Source organism: Salvelinus alpinus, chromosome 19 (genome assembly GCF_045679555.1).
Source record: "Salvelinus alpinus chromosome 19, SLU_Salpinus.1, whole genome shotgun sequence".
NCBI lineage: Eukaryota > Metazoa > Chordata > Actinopteri > Salmoniformes > Salmonidae > Salvelinus > Salvelinus alpinus.
Window position 1 is genome coordinate 16,258,907 of NC_092104.1, and position 18,252 is coordinate 16,277,158.

The window sequence follows — 18,252 nt, forward strand, 5'->3', positions numbered from 1 at the left end:
GCCCACCCTACATCACACCCTGACCTAACCAAATAGAGAAATAAAACGGCTCTCTAAGGTCAGGGCGTGACACAACAGGTCTGTTAGGTTGACAGTAGTCTCTCTCTCTCTCTCTCTCTCTCTTGCTCTCTCTCACTAGTCAACAGGTCTGTTAGATTGACAGTACTCTGGCCCATGCAAGTCTAAGTGGAAAACTAATGCACATTGGCTCTTGTCATCCTTTTCCAATCAGGATGGGCTTTTTCTGACAGTTTCCTAACCCACCTCTACAAAGGTGGATCAAAAATGAGATTTTCAAGAGCTAATGAGAGTTTCAAGAGCTGTGATATGTTTAGGATACATGTGACTACTGTCCTATTGTATTGATGTTTTTTATTTATTTATTTTTATTTTACCGTTATTTTGACTGAGAACACGTTCTCATTTGCAGCAACGACCTGGGGAATAGTTACAGGGGAGAGGAGGGGGATGAATGAGCCAATTGTAAACTGGGGATTATTAGGTGACCGTGATGGTTGAGGGCCAGATTGGGAATTTAGCCAGGACACCAGGGTTAACACCCCTACTCTTACGATAAGTGCCATGGGATCTTTAATGACCTCAGAGAGTCAGGACACCCGTTTAACGTCCCATCCGAAAGACGGCACCCTACACAGAGCAGTGTCCCCAATCACTGCCCTGGGGCATTGGGATCTTTGTTTAGACCAGAGGAAAGAGTGCCTCCTACTGGCCCTCCAACACCACTTCCAGCAGCACCTGGTCTCCCATCCAGGGACTGACCAGGACCAACCCTGCTTAGCTTCAGAAGCAAGCCAGCAGTGGTATGCAGGGTGGTATGCTGCTGGCCAATGTAAGGACTGTAGCTGTTTTCGAATACCCATGTTAACATACTGTATACTAAGCAATGAGTATGTACTACATACTATATAATATTAGTTCATTTTAGTATACAGTAAACAAACAATGTACTTTTAGTTGAGCATACTTGCTCTTTGCCTGTCTACCGGAAGTTGATGTTTTTGCTATGCAGCCTCTTGCTAGCTTGTTAGCATAACAAATTATTTGACATTTTACAACTTCGGGTGTGTTCTTAAATTCAATCTGGAGTGCCAGAGTGCGCTTGTAATTTCAGAGCGTGTTGTCAGATTACCTACCCTTCCGTTATTAAATTCAGAGCGTGTTGTCAGATTACCTACCCTTCCGTTATTAAATTCAGAGCGTGTTGTCAGATTACCTACCCTTCCGTTATTAAATTCAGAGCGTGTTGTCAGATTACCTACCCTTCCGTTATTAAATTCAGAGCGTGTTGTCAGATTACCTACCCTTCCGTTATTAAATTCAGAGCGTGTTGTCAGATTACCTACCCTTCCGTTATTAAATTCAGAGCGTGTTGTCAGATTACCTACCCTTCCGTTATTAAATTCAGAGCGTGTTGTCAGATTACCTACCCTTCCGTTATTAAATTCAGAGCGTGTTGTCAGATTACCTACCCTTCCGTTATTAAATTCAGAGCGTGTTGTCAGATTACCTACCCTTCCGTTATTAAATTCAGAGCGTGTTGTCAGATTACCTACCCTTCCGTTATTAAATTCAGAGCGTGTTGTCAGATTACCTACCCTTCCGTTATTAAATTCAGAGCGTGTTGTCAGATTACCTACCCTTCCGTTATTAAATTCAGAGCGTGTTGTCAGATTACCTACCCTTCCGTTATTAAATTCAGAGCGTGTTGTCAGATTACCTACCCTTCCGTTATTAAATTCAGAGCGTGTTGTCAGATTACCTACCCTTCCGTTATTAAATTCAGAGCGTGTTGTCAGATTACCTACCCTTCCGTTATTAAATTCAGAGCGTGTTGTCAGATTACCTACCCTTCCGTTATTAAATTCAGAGCGTGTTGTCAGATTACCTACCCTTCCGTTATTAAATTCAGAGCGTTTCGCTCTTGGAGTGCACACTGAACGCACAGGCCGAGGAGTAGGGATGATTTGAGCGTTCTGACCTTACAACGGCAGTCAAGAACCCAAGCTAACATTGGCTAGCTTGCTAGCTACTTCCATACACAAATGAGACCAGTCTGACCATTTTACTCGCCCTAGCAGAGCTGGTTAGGAAGTTGTCATGTTATCCAGAGCGTTGGTGACTGTAACTGTGCTGCTGGCATCAATTTAATTACTTTTGCCAATGTTTATTGACACCGGCCATATTGAACGGGTCTTGAGCGCTCGTAAATTCATTATTCTGTGCTCTGGTGCTCTGAAATCGGAGTAGATAGCCAGAGTGAAATTACGAAAGCACCCGAATGTCCATTGAGAACGCACAATGATTCTACCATTTAGCTAAGCTAAGAATGACGGGAATATTCAAGTCAATAAACGTTGGGTAGTTAGTTAGATAAACTATAGTTAATATACTGGCAAGTTTAATGTATAAGTAGCTAACTAACGTTAGGTAGCTAGCTAACAACATACCGGTATATATTGCTGTAATGATACGCTATGTGGTTCGTAAGGACAGCGTAGCTAACAAATTGTCAGCAAATATAACATGTGAGGTAACTAATTTGAAATGTCATTACTTTATTACATTGATAAATATTTTTTAAACATTTGTCATAAATTTGTATCTGCTCTCGTTGTACCTTGACTGCATATTATCCGCCATTTTCTTCAAATCTGGAAACGATGTGAAGCCACGCCCATTTCTTGAAGAATTGCATTATGAGCCCTAAAGTACAGAAATAGTGTTCTCTGCGTGTATACTTCATATTTTGGCAAATTTAGTATGAATTTTGGTATACTAAGTATATCCATACTATGACCAATAAGCATACTATATACTCAGTTCACGTCACAAATAGTACAGTTATTGGGGTTAGTATGAGAATTTGAACACAGCTTGTATGTTTCCTTTTCCCAATGCACATCATCATGTTTCTTCTGGTTAGATACTTCATTATATAGATGCTTATTTATGGCCAGAAGGACAGTACATTTGTGACGATCGGCTCGATTCCGTCTTATGTAGAAACATTTGAACAGTAGAGACACAGTGCTAGAGATGGTATACAGTGGTTTGCAAAAGTATTCACCCCCCTTGGCATTTTTCCAATTTTGCTTCCTTACAACCTGGAACTAAAATAGATTTTTATGGGGTTTGCATCGCTTGAATTACACAACATGCCTACTACTTTGAAGATACAAAATATTACAAAATATACAAAACAAGAGATAAGACAAAAAAACAGAAAACTGGAGCGTGCATAACTATTCACTCCCAACAAAGTCAATACTTTGTAGAGCCACCTTTTGCAGCAATTACAGCTGCAAGTCTCTTGGGGTATGTCTCTATAAGCTTGGCACATCTAGCCACTGGGATTCTTGCCCATTCTTCAAGGCAAAACTAGTACAGCTCCTTCAAGTTGGATGGGTTCTGCTGGTGTACAGCTATCTTTAAGTCATTCCACAGATTCTCAATTGGACTGAGGTCTGGCCTTTGACTAGGCCATTCCAAGACATTTAAATGTTTCCCCTTAAACCACCCGAGTGTTGCATTAGTAGTATGCTTAGGGTCATTGTCCTGCTTGAAGGTGAACCTCCATCCCAGTCTCAAATCTCTGGAAGACTGAGAGGTTTCACTCAAGAATTTCCCTGTTTTTAGCGCCATCCATCATTCCTTCAATTCTGACCTGTTTCCCAGTCCCTTCTGATGAAAAACATCCCCACAGCATGATGCTGCCATCACCATGCTTCACTGTGGGGATGGTGTTCTCGGGGTAATGAGAGGTGTTGGGTGTGTGCCAGACATACAGTTTACATACAGTCGGAAGTTTACATACAAATACAGCCAAATACATTTAAACTCAGTTTTAAACAATTCCTGACATTTAATCAGAGTAAAATTTCCTGTCTAGGTCAGTTAGGATCAACTCTTTATTTTAAGAATGTGAAATGTCAGAATAATAGAGAGAATTATTTATTTCAGGTTTTATTTCTTTCATAACATTCCCAGTGGGTCAGAAGTTTACATACACTCAATTAGTATATGGTAGCATTGCCTTTAAATTGTTGGGTCAAACGTTTCGGGTAGCCTTCCACAAGCTTCCCACAATAAGTTGGGTTGCTAGCTAACTAGCTAAACAATGAACCATAATCCCAACTCATAACGTTACTACCCTGCATGAACCTGCAGGTAGCTAAAGCTAACCAACAAGCAAGGTGCAATGTTAGCTAGCTAACATTAGGCTAACGTAAACTCACTCACTTTTGTACATCGCCTTGGTCCGTACAATTGACCTTATTTTAGCGCCCCAAAAATGTAATACTACCAGATCAACTGTAATTTCAATACCATTGTAAATCACAATTTCTCCCCTTTCCAACATAATTCATGCCGAGATCTTCACGCTGCCCGTTTCTGCATAATTCAAGAAGGCAATGAGCTCCTTCGGGTCTTTTTAAAAATGGCGGGTGGGGAAGCGAAACTAATGCGTGATAGTGAGAAGGAGAGGAGCTGTGTGGGAAAACTACTTTTTTTCACTTGATCTGTCCAACTTATCACCTTATTGCCTCTAAAATGTAAATAAAACACTATAAAGAGTTTATATAATGTGTCATTAAATACCTATTTGAGGGGTTGTGTCGAATTTGAATCTGTTTTTTAGGGCGGTGCTAAAGTGATCTTCAGAAGTAAACAGCGGCTTTGAAAGTCATGATCTCTTACAGTGATGACGCAAAAAATGCCTAGGTATCCCCCCCTTACCCCCGTCACTGTCCATTTCTTGTTTTTAACCTCTACTTAACACCCATCCCGGATCCGGGAGCATCTTCATCAGTAAAAGCTGACTAGCATAGCCTAGCATAGCGCCACAAGTAAATAATAGCATATAAATATCATGAAATCACAAGTCCAATACAGCAAATGAAAGATACACATCTTGTGAATCCAGCCATCATTTCCGATTTTTAAAATGTTTTACAGCGAAAACACAATATGTATTTCTATTAGCTAACCACAATTGCCAAAGACTCAACCGCATATTTTCACCATGTTTGTACCGCATAGGTAGCTATCCCAAAACCGACCAAATAGAGATATAATTAGTCACTAACCAAGAAACAACTTCATCAGATGACAGTCTTATAACATGTTATACAATAAATTTATGTTTTGTTCGAAAATGTGCTTATTTGAGGTATAAATCATAGTTTTACATTGCAGCTACCATCAAAAATATCACCAAAGCAGCCAGAATAATTACAGAGAGCAACGTGAAATACCTAAATACTCATCATAAAGCATTTATGAAAAATACATGGTGTACAGCAAATGAAAGATAAACATCTTGTGAATCCAGCCAATATTTCCGATTTTTTAAGTGTTTTACAGCGAAAACACAATATAGCATTATATTAGCTTACCACAATAGCCAAACACACAACCGCATTTATTCATCGCATAGATAGCATTCGCAAAACCCAGCAAAATATATAAAATTAATCACTAACCTTGACCAACTTCATCAGATGACAGTCTTATAACATCAGGTTATACAATACACTTATGTTTTGTTCGAAAATGTGCATATTTAGAGCTGCAAACCGTGGTTATACATTGTGAATATGTAGCATCGATTCACCAGAATGTCCGGAGCTAGTTTGGACACTCACCTAATCTGACCAAAGAACTCATCATAAACTTTACATAAAAATACTTGTTGTATGGCAAATGAAAGATACACTGGTTCTTAATGCAACCGCCGTGTTAGATTTTTAAAAATAACTTTCCCATAACAAACAGCTTGTGTTATTGCAAGACAGCGCCCGCCAAAACGGCAGAGAATAGGAATAACATTTTCCACAGAAATACGAAATAACATCATAAATTGTTCTTACTTTTGTTGAGCTTCCATCAGAATCTTGTACAAGGGGTCCAGGGTCGAGGATAAATCGTTGTTTGGTTTTAGAATGTCCTTTTCTCCTGTCGAATTCGTGCCACAATGCTAGCCAATGTTGATGACGTTCCCAGTTTCTCTCGACGCAAAGAACGGAAAACTCCAAAAGTCCCAATAAACGTTAAATAAACTGATGAAACTCGGTTGAAAAAACCTACTTTATGATGTTTTTCTAATATAAATAAAAACAGAGCCGGAGATATTAGCCGTGTATACCGAACGCTTTTCAGAAGCCAATGTCGAGCTCCGCCTCGCGCCTTGGTAGACAAAGGAAATTCCTGACCTCCCACTCCAAAGGCTCTTGTTCGACCTCAGATCAAGCTAGACACCCCATTCCACCTTCCACTGCCTGTTGACATCTAGTGGAAGGCGTATGAAGTGCATGCATATCGATAAATATTAGGCAATTGAATAGGCAGGCCCTGGAACAGAGCATCGTTTTCAGATTTTTCACTTCCTGTATGGAAGTTTGCTGCAAAATGAGTTCTGTTTTACTCACAGATATAATTCAAACAGTTTTAGAAACTTGAGAGTGTTTTCTATCCAATAATATGCATATTGTACGATCTAGAATAGAGTACGAGGCAGTTTAATTTGGGCACGATTTTTTCCAAAGTGATAACAGCGCCCCCCTATTGACAAGAAGTTTTAAACGATTAAAGAAGTCCTACACCTGGTGGAGAGAGATTGTAAGACAGAAATAGTTGCTTTATGCGTGTTGTACGTTACGGTATGACACGTCACGATGTAACGGAAGGTCAGTTTTTTCTACATTTCTCCAATACTATAGAGCCATTACCATGTCGATCAACGCTTGAATAGAAACGTAGCTCACACCCCAAATTTTGAAGTCAACACAGTTGCCACAGTCCCATTCGTTTTCTTTGTAGCCTCGTTTGAATGTTGCGGTTGTGCTCATTTGTACGGAATGGGGTGAATTTACGTTATAACTAGCAATGCAAATGGCTCTGAGATACGAATAATATTACTACACAGATCAGACACGTAACTTTAGCTAGTGAGCCAGCCAGCTAACGTTATCTAGCTAGCTAACAGAACACTTTAACTTGCAATGAAAATTACTTTCTGACAAAATTAGAAACTTATAGTATCTGAAAATGTAGCTCGTTAGACTCTCTTACCCATATACATGGATGAACGCTTCTCCCTCCATGTCACAGATGTCATGGTTGACCTTAGTTTAAAGATGTAATCTGGAGACAGGTGTTTTAAACAAGAGCCTTCTTCTGTGTGTTCTCTTTTCCACTCCCTCCGCATATTTGCAATCAAACGCCAGAACATTCTCCATTTCCTTAGCTATCATACTCCGCTTCCACCAGACATTCCACTGATTTCAAAACTTAGTCCTCCAGAAAGTGGAGAGCATTAGCAACACTTACAGTGCATTCGGAAAGTATTCATACCCCTTGACTTTCTCCACATTTTGTTACATTACAGCCTTATTCTAAAATGGATGAAATTGTTTTTTCCCTCATCAATCTATACACACTACCTCATACTGACAAAGCAAAAACAGGTTTTTAGAATTTTTTGCAATTTTATTAGAAACAAAAAACTGAAATATGACATTTACATAAGTCTTCAGACCGTTTACGCAGTACTTTGTTGAAGCACCTTTGGCAGCAATTACAGTCCCGAGTCTTCTAGGATATGACACTACAAGCTTGGCACCGACCCGTAGCACTCACATCTGTAGCCATGAAGTGCTTTGAAAGGCTGGTAATGGCTCACATCAACACTGTTATCCCAGAAACCATAGACCCAATTTGCATACCGCCCCAACAGCTCCACAAATGACGCAATCTCTATTGCATTCCACACTGCCCTTTCACACCTGGACAAAAGGAACACATACGTGAGAATGCTATTCATTGACTACAGCTCAGACCTCAATACCATAGTGCCCATAAAGCTCATCACTAAGCTAAGGACCCTGGGACTAATCACCTCCCTTTGCAATGGATCCTTGACTTCCTGACGGGCCACCCTCAGGTGGTAAGGGTAGGTAACAACACATCTGCCGCGCTGATCCTCAACACGGGGCCCCTCAGGGGTGCGTGCTCAGTCCCTTCCTGTAATCCCTGTTCACCCATGACTGCATGGCCGAGCACGACTCCAACACCATCATTACCAACAGTGGTAGGCCTGTTCACCGACAACGATGAGACAGCCTATTGGGAGGAGGTCAGAGACCTGGCAGTGTAGTGCCAGGATAACAACATCTCCCTGAACGTGATCAAGACAAAAGAGATGATTGTGAACTAAAGGAAAAAGGAAGGCCAAGCACACCCCCATTCTCATCGACGTAGTAGTGGAGCAGGTTGAGAGCTTAAAGTTCCTTGGTGTCCACACACCAAGACAGTTGTGAAGAGGGCAGGATAACACCTTTTTCCCCTCAGGAGACTGAAAAGACTGGTCATGGGTTCTCAGATCTTCAGAAAGTTCTACAGCTGCATCATCGAGAGCATTCTGACTAGTTGCATCACCACCTTTGTATGGCAACTGCTTGGCCTCAGACCGCATGGCACTACAGAGGGTAGTGAGTAGGTTTCAATACATCACTGGGGACAAGCTTCTTGCCATCCATAACCTCTATACCAGGTGGTGTCAGAGGAAGGCCCTAAAAATTGCCAAAGACTCCAGCTACCCTAGTCATAGACTGTTCTCTCTGCTACCGCACGGCAAGCGGTACCGGAACGCCAAGACTAGGTCCAAAAGCCTTCTGTACAGCTTCGACCCCCAAGCCATAAGACTCCTAAACAGCTGATCAAATGGCTACCCGAACTTTTTGCATTGTTGGTTAAGGGCTTGTAAGTAAGCCATTTTTCCATTTAAGTGAGTTGGCCATTATTAATAATAGTGAATTTGTACGATGTTCTCTCAGAGTGTGTGTGTGTGTGTGTGTGTGTGTGTGTGTGTGTGTGTGTGTGTGTGTGTGTGTGTGTGTGTGTGTGTGTGTGTGTGTGTGTGTGTGTGTGTGTGTGTGTGTGTGTGTGTGTGTGTGTGTGTGTGTGTGTGTGTGTGTGTGTGTGTGTGTGGTGTTTTACTTCTGAACATACAGTATCAAACATTGCGAGGAAAAATGCAGTTGTGTTCAGCCATGCTAAAGCCATCTATTTCTCTAGGCCAGTCTATGGCCTCTTGGGTCCTGACATGCCTTATTCCCTGTGTAGATAACAAACCAGGCGTGCTGGGAGAAATTGGGGGTTGCCCTGAACACATTCCCCGGGTGTCCCTTTGTCACACATGATGGAGTGAAGGGTTTACTTACATAGCTGCTTCTACGCTTTGCTGACCCACAGAGCTTTACCTCTGTCTCTGTCACTGAGGCTGGCACTCACACTGATGCTGTGTCTGTCTGTCTGTCTGTCTGTCTGTCTGTCTGTCTGTCTGTCTGTCTGTCTGTCTGTCTGTCTGTCTGTCTGTCTGTCTGTCTGTCTGTCTGTCTGTCTGTCTGTCTGTCTGTCTGTCTGCGCATGCGTGGGAGGGAGGGAGAGCGAGACGTTGCTCAGCAGTGTGATCTGGTGACGAGGAACAGACCTGGACTACAGGTGCTACAGATTTACAAGCAGAGTATATCATGAATATATGATCTGCTTGTGAAATTACCACTTATATTCATAGCATGTTATGCCCCTTCATGTGCCATTCACAACCATGTCCCTCCTCTCCTTTCTCTCCCTCCTTCCTTCTCCTCCCTTCTCCTCCCTTCTCTTGTCAGAGCCAGAAACGTATCTACCGCCAGTCTGTCCAGTCACTCGTTTAGAAACGTTACAACTGCAGCTTTTCCTGCAGGCACTTTTATGGCCACTATAAATCCAGCCTGTTTAAATCCTGCCTGTTGAAATTGGATTTTACTAAGATATCTGATGCACAGCATTCTTCAGGTGCTTAAAAGGCCCTTTTAAATAATTTACCCCCAAATGTATTTAATGGGTGAGTGATGCACTATGTGGATGGAAGTGGACAGAGGCTTTATTGTTGACCGTGTTGGTATTTTTCTATGTTAACAAAGAGAGCATAATGAACAGTACAAATGGAAGGATGTTTTGAGTTGCAGTCCATTTCGGGTTAAGTGCACATCTGGTAAATGCAAACTCCATTTGTCTTCATCTAAAACCCCTTTTTTCCTTCTGGATATCTGCTCTGTTTTTACTGCACTGAGGTGACTGTATTTTTTGAAACCCATTCGGGGAACATGGTGTTCCATGTGTTCCGTGTTCTCTATGGTTTAATGGAGTCTTGGGGAGCATACTGTATGCCAGGTATTATTTTTCTGCTTTCTTTATCCATCATCATTTATCCTCACCTATTTCTCTGCGACTCTTGCAGTGCCCTCTTTGTCCTTCTGCCCTGAAATGCATATTTGTTTGTGTATCAGATAATCGATTTACGAGCCCCTCTCTCCCAGGGATGTCGTGGTGCCACCGTGCACCACGCCAGTGTTTGTCATCTTTAAGAGGTGTTTTGGTGGTGTGGTTACTTGCCCGGTGTTAGCGGTGAATGTATATTTTACATGGAGTTGTATGTGAGAGCAGCTCTTAAAACCCCTGGCAGTTAAAAGGAGAGCAGCAACACAGCAGTCCCTGAAAGGCCTAGGTCACCTTTACTACCGGCCAATCACTGCAAGCCTGAACGATTGCTGTGCAACGCCAAGGAGCAGCTTACACACACACACACACACACACACACACACACACACACACACACACACACACACACACACACACACACACACACACACACACACACACACACACACACACACACACACACACACACACACACACACACACACACACACACACACACAGAGAGAGACGCACAGAGCCTACAAAAACTTTTGATATGGAAATCATGGATATACTGTATAGGACATGGTGTCTGAGGAATGTTCATTCAGGAAAAAGGATTGGACTTTATTTTCAATTGACATGGAAATGATTTCCCCAATATTTTCACTCAATGGGTTAGCTTCAGTTTCTGTTACTGATTGAGAGTTGTATCTCAGTCCAAATGAAATACGGGGGGGTTGATAGGGAATCAACTAGGACTGACTGTCCTTTCTCTTCTTTTCTGTTAATAGGGAATCGAAGAGGACTGACTGTCCTTTTGACTTCTCTACTCTACTCTGACAAACACACATTGTCATGTCAGACAACATGAAGATCCCCTCAGATCCACAGGAACTGCATCTTTGAAGTTAAACTGGGGGAAAATATCCTAAGTGTAGGTCTGACTCCAGATACGTGTGGCTGCCATCCCAGATCTGTCTGTAAGATGAAACGCACCAGCCTATTGCAATATCCTCTATCATATTATGGCACTAGACAGTATCATATGGGTCTCCTTCAAACTTTCAGACAGAGTAGAAAGTAGTATATGAGGGCTTTACAGCATGTCTGGCTCACAATACAAAGTGTGTGTGTGTGTGTGTGTGTGTGTGTGTGTGTGTGTGTGTGTGTGTGTGTGTGTGTGTGTGTGTGTGTGTGTGTGTGTGTGTGTGTGTGTGTGTGTGTGTGTGTGTGTGTGTGTGTGTGTGTGTGTGTGTGTGTGTGTGTGTGTGTGTGTGTGTGTGTGAGCAAATACAAAGAAGGTGTGGTGATGTCATCATGTCTTATTCAGGATGGTATACAGCTGGAGAGGGGGTATGGAAGAGTGAATAACTCAGGGTTGTACAGGGGATTGGATATATTTGTTTTGGAAAAGACAGGTATGACCATCCTCTACGATTTGCTAGAGGACATCCTGTGTAAAGCTCATGTCCACATCATTACTGCCAGGATCTCAAAACCTCCCATGGAAATAGGCCTAAAAGTAAAAAGTATACATTTAAATAAATATAATGAGGTAACATATTTAATTTATATTTTTTCAGAATATTTATTGGTCTTGACTAACAGGACACAAGGCTTAAAATAAGAAAAAAACAAGCCAATCATCTGCTTAGAACCACATAGGTAATTTAAATACTTTCACACACACTCACACATCAAACAGTGGTAGTGTTGAGGCTCAAACTGTTTTACTGTTGCAACAACTAGCAATTAGCGGATGATTCAGAGCTTTGATTGGGAGCCATTTTGTGTCAAGCATGTTTACTCTTGTGCACAGCACTGCACTACATTAACACTAATGATGGTAATGGCCTCTCATCACATTGACAGGCCCATTTTTTAGATCCCTCTTAATTGTAATTAAGGCCTGATTAACGGGTTTGGTGGGGGAAGAGTTTTATTCTCCTCAGTACAATATACCATAATATGTTATGAAAGCAATCAAGGGGCTGTCATTTAGTTCTCTAATGAGTCTCTACTACACATAACAAACTTCACTTTTCCCTTTGCTATTCTTTTTCTAGACCAGCGGGGAGTCAAAACCAGGCCGCGAGTTTCACAATTCCACAGCTGGTGCTTTTTTAGCTGGTAGTAAATTGGTTGATGAATGTCTAGGGTTGCTTCCGGTAACTTTCCCCAAATTCCAAGGTATTCCAGAAATCTTGGTTGGAAAATTCCTGTTTTCCGGTTTATTCCCTCCTATGTCCAGGAATCTTCCAACCAAGATTTCTGGAAAACCTGGGAATTTTGGTAAAGTCACTGGAATTTGGCAACCCTATGAATGTCATTGATGCTCCAGTCCAGAGGTTCCACTCACCTGGTAACCCAGGTATGAATCAGTCCCTGGTTAGAAGGGAAGGATGAAAACCAGCAGTCCTACAGACCTCAAGTCACTGATCACTGCTCTCAGTGACTGAAGACCACAGCTTTGTTATTTGTTCAAACGTAAGTCTTTCTCTCACTTTCTCTCTCTCTCTCCCTTTTCAGACAAACTTGTGTGTGTGTGTGAGCGTATTTCTTCTCATGGAAGTCTGTGTGTTTACACATATTTCCTCTGGACAGTGTCCTGATGCCAAAGTGTGACAGCAGCATGGTGTGCTCTGGCCTGGGTGGGTTGTGGTTAACACCCCTCACCAATGTGGACTCCAGGGCCCTCCTAGACCTGCTCACTGTCAGCCTGGCTCAGCCTAGTTGTGACATCACCCTGTATGATGGAACCACTGGGAAGGTACCTGACTGCTTGTTTTATTCCCCTGTTCCATAGAGCATGAAAAGAGGACTAATTAGAAGACACTTGCCTGTCTTCTGTCTCTACGCCCGCTCCCTTTTAGTCTCTCTCTTTTTCTTTATTTTTCTGGAAACTCTCTCTGTCTCTCTCCTTCTCTCTTTCTCTGATAACTCTTATTTTACCACTCCATATCTTTCTCTCTCTCTTCCTCTCATTCTCCCATGAGGATCATTTAGACAAAGATATGCTCTGGTGCTTTACCACCAGACACTAAAGCCTAAGGTGGACTGGGCTCTCAGGCCCTCAACCGACTCCTTGGCAGAGACAGCTCCCTCCCTGCCCGTCACACTGGTAGTGTGTTCCATGTTACCAGGCCCATTGTTGACAAGTCTGTCTTAAAGGTGTGTTAAGCTTTGCTTCAGCAGTACATACACAATCAAGGCTCAACCCTAACAGAACAGACACCAAAACAAATGTTTTTTGACTAACAGCAATCGTGGCCTCTATTTTGCAACCTCAGTCGTCGAAAACCAGCAGTCGGTCTTAGTCACGTTTTGTGCCTTTAATGCATCTTGTGTTTTGCTGTTGTGTTTGCTGGTGAATGAGGAGACGGTGGAAAGGCTGGTGGTTCAGTACCCTCCCATCGTGTTCAGTACGGTGATGCAGGACTGCAAGAGAACCCAGGAGAGAGCCTATCAGATGGGCTGGAGCCCCAACGCATCCACCGACTTATAGCCACCGCTGGACTACACTCACTCACACACACACACTCACTCACTCACACACACTCACACACGCACACACACACACACACACATATGCCCATTCACATACATGTGCACACACACTGATAAAGGCGGTGTGCACAGTCAAAGTGGAAACACACACCACATGATCATTTAATTTATTTTTTATCTATGGATATTTTTGGGATTCCATTTTAGTTCAGTGATAACTCCCAGACAAATCATACTGTACATCAGTGTACAGTGTTGGGCTTGTGTATCAAATACACATAGCGCTCTCCTTTTGACCAGAGACCTAGAGTATGTGGCAGCCCCATGGCTCTGGTCAAATGTAACGCTACACTACCTGGTGATAGGGTGTCGTTTGAGGTTTGACTTCCGCTGTGCTGGGAGTTTTGTGGGACTTACATTTCCCCCAACACCAATCTGGATGCAATACCAGGCTTGAAAACACGGAGCACATTGAGCAGCGACTGAAAACAAGTAAACATTGTTCTAAACAAGTAAAAACATTATTCTCTGGTTTCGTTGACCGCAAGGGCTACATGTTTTGACCTCACCATGTGTGAAGTCAATGTTGTTTCATACTGTGTGTGTTTCTACCTTTCTGTTCGAAATTAAATACACTATTAAGAGTGTGTCATGTGTTTGTAGGGACCAGGAAAAACTCCAGGTCCACGATATAGGCTTTAAGATAGGATATAGGCTAGTCTGTAAGATAATAAATAGGCTAGTCTTTAAGATAGGATGTAGGCTAGTCTATAAGATAAGATACAGGCTAGTCTATAAGATAAGATTTAGTTTTATCTCTAAAATAAGATATACGTAGGCTAGTCTATAAGATCAGATACAGGCCAGTCTATAAGATAAAGGCTAGTCTATAAGATAACATATACAGTGCCTTGCAAAAGTATTCATCCCCCTTGGTGTTTTTCCTATTTTGTTGAATTACAAATCGTAATTTAAAAGTATATGTATTTGGATTTAATTTAATAGACATACACAAAATATTCCAAATTGGTAAAGTGAAATGAAAAAAAGTACTTATTTAAAAAAAAAAGTTAAACTGAAAGTGGTGCGTGCATTTGTATTCACCCCCTTTGCTATGAAGCCCCTAAATAAGATCTGGTGCAACCAATTACCTTCAGAAGTCACATAATTAGTTAAATAAAGTTCACCTGTGTGCTATCTAAGTGTCACATGATCTCAGTATATATACACCTGCTCTGAAAGGCCACAGATTCTGCAACACCACTAAGCAAGGGGCACCACCAAGTAAGCGGCACCATGAAGACCAAGGAACTCTCCAAACAGGTCAGGGACAAAGCTGTGGAGAAGTACATATCAGGGTTGAGTTATAAAAAAATATCAGAAACTTCGAACATCCCACCGAGCACCATTAAATCCATTGTAGAAAAATTGAAAGAATATGGCACCACAACAAACCTTCCAAGAGAGGGCCGTCCACCAAAACTCACGGACCAGGAAAGGAGGACATTAATCAGAGAGGCAGCAAAGAGACAAAAAATAACCCTGAAGGAGCTGCAAAGCTCCACAGTGGAGATTGGAGTATCTATTCATGGGACCACTTTAAGCCGTACATTCCACAGAGCTGGGCTTTACGGAAGAGTGGCCAGAAAAAAGCCATTGCTTAAAGAAAAAAATAAGCAAACACATTTGGTGTTCGCCAAAAGGCATAAGGTTCGCCAAAAGGCATAAGGACTCCCCAAACATATGGAAGAAGGTACTCTGGTCAGATGAGTCTAAAATGGAGCTTTTTGGTCATCTGGCACAAACCCAACACCCAACACCTCGCATCACCCCGAGAACACCATCCCCACAGTGAAGCATGGTGATGGCAGCATGATGCTGTGGGGATGTTTTTCATCAGAAGGGACTGGGAAACTGGTCAGAAGTGAAGGAATGATGGATGGCGCTAAATACAGGGAAATTCTTGAGTGAAACCTGTTTCAGTCTTCCAGAGATTGGAGACTGGGACGGAGGTTCACCTTCAAGCAGGACAATGACCCTAAGCATACTACTAAAGCAACACTCGAGTGGTTTAAGGGGAAATATTTAAATACCTTGGAATGGCCTAGTCAAAGCCCAGACCTCATTCCAATTGAGAATCTGTGGTATGACTTAAAGATTGCTGTACACCAGCGGAACCCATCCAACTTGAAGGAGCTGGAGAAGTTTTTCCTTGAAGAATGGGCAAAAATCCCAGTGGCTAGATGTGCCAAGCTTATAGAGACATACCCCAAGAGACTTGCAGCTGTAATTGCTACAAAAGGTGGCTCTACAAAGTATTGACTCTGGGGGGTGAACAGTTCTGCACACTCAAGTTTTCAGTTTTTTCAGTTTTTTCTTGTTTGTTTCACAATATAAAACATGTTGCATCTTCAAAGTGGTCGACATGTTGTGTAAATCAAATGATACTAACCCCCCCAAAAATCTATTTTAATTCCAGGTTGTAAGGCAACAAAATAGGAAAAATGCCAAGAGGGGTGAATACTTTCACAAGCCACTGTAGTTGTGTCTCTAATATATGATATATGTTAGTCTATAAGATAATATATAGTCTATAAGATAAGATATAGTCTATAATATCAGATATAGTCTAGTCTATAATATATAGTCTGGTCAATAAGATAAGATATAGGCTAGTGTATAAGATAAAATATAGTTTTGTATCTGAGATACAATATATGCTGGTCTATAAGATATATGATGGTGTATAAGATAAGATATAGGCAAGTCTATAAGATTATTATAGTCTATAAAAAATGTATTTGATAGTCTATAAGATAAGGTATAGTCTATACGATAATATATAGACTAGTCTTTAGGATAAGATCTTGTCTATAAGATAATTATAGTCTATAAACTTTTCCAAACTTTTCACTGTTACTGTAGGTTAGTCTATAAGATAAGATATTGTCTAGTCTTTAAAATAAGATATAGTCTAGTCTGTAAGAAAATATATTGTCTAGCCTATAAGATAAGATATATACTAGTCTATAAGATATAGGCCAGTCAATAATTGCCCAGCATTTTTCCTGATCAACTCACATGGTCAAGTAAAACTTGTGGCTTACCTATTATATTATAATGGTCCCAGTAGGGAACAAAGCCCATTCTGATGGACTAAGGCTGTGACTCCCTGATACAATGGTACACTTGAGAGATTCAAGGCCACATTCATTCAAGCTACACAATGGGAGATCTGCAAGGAAGTATTGTTTCATTACAAATCTAAATATGTTTTTGTTTCATCTAGTAAATGTCTTATGCACACAGTTGATGCACATTTGTGTGGAGCAGGAGCGGATCATTTTCATGCAGTGTTGTATGTTGGTTGGTGCAGTGCAGGTTTGACTGAGTACCATCCCTAATTGTTGTTACAGTCACAGTTAAGTACACAGTGAGCTCAAGGTAGAAGTTGCCCTGGCAGATCTAGGATCAGATGATTGAACCCCTTATCCAAATCATAAACTTAAGGGAGATGAATCAATATCTGACCCTGGACCTGTGGTTAGCGACAACTTCTGCCTACACCGAACAGCTCAGCATGTTCTAAAGGAGTAGTCGCTCAGCACTGAACATCAGAGATACACTCTATATGGACTGATGTAAACCTACACTTTAAAGTCATTATTGTAAAGACAATGTGTTCTCAATGCCTTGCCTGGATGAAGAAAGGTTCAATACTTAAACTCTTCTGACAGAAACATTGTCTTGAAGACGACTGTACATGTTCTACATGTTAAGAAAAGTAATGTAAATGGGTCAGAGTTCCCTTCAAACAATAATAAGTCATTAGGACGTCCTCAGGACGTTACAATTACAATGGTCACCTAAAGTAAGGTGGTGTGTCAAAGCCCCCTGGAGGTTTTGTCTAGTTTCCGGTTAGTCCCGGGGACATCCCACAGGATGTTTTTAGGACGTTCTTGGGAAGTTGTATAATTTTTACGGTGTTCTCTGGATGTCGTGTCATGTTCCCCTGGAGGTTGTGTCTAGTTCCCGGTTTGCCCTGTGAACTTTCTTAGGATGTTATATCATGTTCCCCTGGAGGTTTTGTCTAGTTCCCTGTTGGTCCCGGAGGATGTTTTTAGGATGTTCTTGGGATATTGTGTCATGGTCCCCTGGATGTTTTGTCTGGTTCCCAGTTTGCCCTGGGATGTCCCCGAGGACGTTTTTAGGACTTTCTTGCGATGTTTTGTCAAGGTCCCCTGAACGTTCTTGGGACGTGATGTGATGGTCTCCAGGAGGTTTTTGTCTAGTTCCCAGTTTTTGTCTAGTTCCCCATACAATTTAATTTCTTTACTTTTAATGTTTTTGGACACCTGTAACCGTCACTTGACAAAAACTTCCAGGGGACCAGGACACAGCGTCCAAAGAACGTCCTAAAAACTTACTTGAGGACGTCCCCGGGACAAACCAGGAACCTGACAAAACCTCCAGGGGACC

General features: G+C 41.6%; 1 pseudogene; it reads left to right on the top strand.

Annotated features, from left to right (window-relative positions):
* Nucleotides 1-13,771, top strand: part of LOC139546018 (F-box/LRR-repeat protein 17-like) — a 605,954-nt pseudogene extending 592,183 nt beyond the window's left edge.
* Nucleotides 13,772-18,252: the final 4,481 nt, after the last annotated feature.